At 33.1% G+C, this 2790-nt stretch overlaps 1 non-coding gene across 1 annotated transcript; it reads right to left on the reverse strand.

The window, feature by feature from the left end:
• Nucleotides 1-274: 274 nt before the first annotated feature.
• Nucleotides 275-411, reverse strand: LOC111692615. The gene has a single exon (XR_002763281.1). It is a non-coding gene; the product is annotated as a U4 spliceosomal RNA (small nuclear RNA).
• Nucleotides 412-2790: the final 2379 nt, after the last annotated feature.

A 2790-nucleotide genomic window follows, 5' to 3' on the forward strand; every position in this document is an offset into this window, starting at 1 on the left:
TTATTTTTTATAAATCGAAATTTTTGCCTGCACTTAATGTATAAAAAATGCGAATTTTACTCGAAATCCATAAACGATATCGAAATTTTGTAAGGGCAAAAAAATCTTCTAAAATAGTGCTTATTTTTTAAAATATAAATTCTGTCGTCATTGGCTTACATACAAAAAAGTTACGGGATAGCCAGTGGGGCACAGGCACTAGAAATAGAACATCCTGTATATGTATTCCCCCAAATTCTATATTTACCTTACCCTTATATAAGAAAATAATTGTACCAAATTTGAAGTTTCTAAGAAAAATAGTTTTCAAATTATTTGAAAAAAATAGGTTATCTATTCTATATTTTCAACTAGCAATAATCGCACCTCGGATTGACCTCATCGGTTACGATATCGCCACTGCGCAAAGCTGGCTATTTAGAAGGCTATATCTCAGTAGGCGTGCACTTTTGTATAAGTTAGGCTAAATAGTCTTATTTTCATCCAAGGAACCTGTGGTCGAGCATTGTCCATCCTTTTCATGGACACCCTGTATATACCTATTTTAATATACTGAAAATAAAATTTCAAGGCGCGCTCATGGCGCGGTAAATTGTTACAGTAGTTTCGTTAACAGAACTTTATTGGCTTATTCTTTTTTTTTAATTCTATTTTAACAGATATTGTAAGAACTGCAACTTACATTGTAGCACACAATTAAAGTAATAAAAAATTGGTAAATATGCTATTTACTCCAGTCGGCAGAGACCGAAAAGTTACTGTTGGTGACATTTTCTTGATAACTCGGAAATAACTACACAGGAATACTTTAAATGAGGAGTTCAATAACAGGCTAATTTGCTGACAAAGTATCTTATCAGGAAAAAAAATAACAATTTAATCGTGAAAAAAATTTTTTTTAGTAGTTTTCTTTAAATAACTCAGCGGCATGACTTTGTACGAAAAAATGCTTAGGACATGATTTTGTTCGTAATAAAAATAGCTACAAAATGGCGGTGGTCCGATTACGAAATTTGCAATAACAAAGCCGTAAGATTGAAAAAACGGTATAAAACGCCAATTTTTTTAAGTTGCTGTAAAAATGTCAATTATAAACAAAAAGTGATACAACTTTCGAAAACTATAGTTCAATATATATACAATAATGACGCTAAAGCCGAAAATCAGGAGAGCAAAACTTTTTGTTCTNAATCAAAAAGGGCAATTCGAAATTGATTTCTCTGGCACTGGAAACAGGTCCGTCCTTAGGCAAGGTAAAACATGCGGTCGGCTACCATCATGGCGGCAAATGAAAAACGAATGTAAACACTATCGCAACAACGATAATACTAAAATCGTAATCAGTATTCGGAATCGCCTGGGGCCACGTGGGCGAATGACGTTAGAGACTACAGTAGCCCAACAATGTAAAGGTTGAAAATACTACAACTTCAATAATTTTTTCTCGGAAACTATAAGGAAAAAATTTTACGATATTGACTCCATTTTTCATGACATCTATTTCGAAATTTTTTCAGATAATTTATGAATCACCTTGTATACAGTTACGCTTTCAATAATTTTCGTTTTGTAAACACCTTGTATAATTTTAACATAATATGTTAACATTCAAACATCTATTGATTTCATTTTTAAAAAAAGCTGAAAAACAATCTTGAAAATGAATAAATCCGTTCATTGATTTATCTTAGCTGAATTTCGTATTGATCTTACGAGTACTAAATACCTATCTATTCTGTCACTAGTGATGGAAAAGTAGATAAATAACTCTTAATACAACTCCTTCCAGTTTCAATAAACACATTTATCCTTAAAGGAAACTGGGTTTGTTCCTCGTCAAAGTCTCTTGGAATTCTCTAGCGGACCTGAACGCTGAACTATGTAAGAGGTTCTATTCGCTGAAAATAAATACTAACCAGGTCACGCTCGTTGCCGTAAGGGAGCTTGATAAAAAATTTTATTATCCGTGTAAGAACGAATTTGATCTACCATCAAGAAAATGGTATGGTGATACTTTTCAATAAATCCATGTTGGGAACTATTTTACGTGCATGGTGTGCTTATTATTCTTTAATTTTATCTTATGTGTTCTATTGATCATAATATTAATAATTCAAAGCAATTTTTTCATTGAGTATTTATATTGACTAAGTAAAAGGCGCCACATTTTTCCGTTTTAAATTAATTTTGAAGTAAAAAATAAAATTTTCAGCAAATAAAGTCCTTTGTACTAAGTGTACAAATGTTGCAAAATATTTACAAAGTGGAACAGATGGACCTGAACACATGGACCTGAATTTGGCTGGGAATAAAAAAAATGTTAATTAATTGTCACCATTGACAGTTGGTTCTTTTGTAGTTTTTGTGTCATTTGTGTTAAAATCAACGGTATCCAAACCGCCCTCTTCTAGACAAGCAAACGTTCAATGGAGACTTCACCACTCTTCGATTAACAGGTGCATTCCCTAAACTGACTTATGAAAGAGAAGTTATGCCAAGAAACGATGCTGCAGAAATGCTTGAGGTTTTTGAACATGATCCTGGTAGGTACTAGTATCAGAAGAATTTCTGTACTTACTGGACAAAGTAAGACGACTGTGCAAAACACTGCGCGAAAACGGACTGCATCTCTATCATTACCAATCGGTACAAGAACTTTTCCCCCAGATCTTCTCCAAAGATTTCGTCTTTCTAAATGCTGAAGCAATCATCTGGATACTCTTTCAACAAGCCTTTTCTGTGACGAAGCTACATTTACAAGCGATGGAATCAACAATTTCCAACGATCAT

The sequence above is a fragment of the Anoplophora glabripennis genome, unplaced genomic scaffold (assembly GCF_000390285.2).
Source record: "Anoplophora glabripennis isolate ALB-LARVAE unplaced genomic scaffold, Agla_2.0 scaffold2227, whole genome shotgun sequence".
Lineage (NCBI taxonomy): Eukaryota > Metazoa > Arthropoda > Insecta > Coleoptera > Cerambycidae > Anoplophora > Anoplophora glabripennis.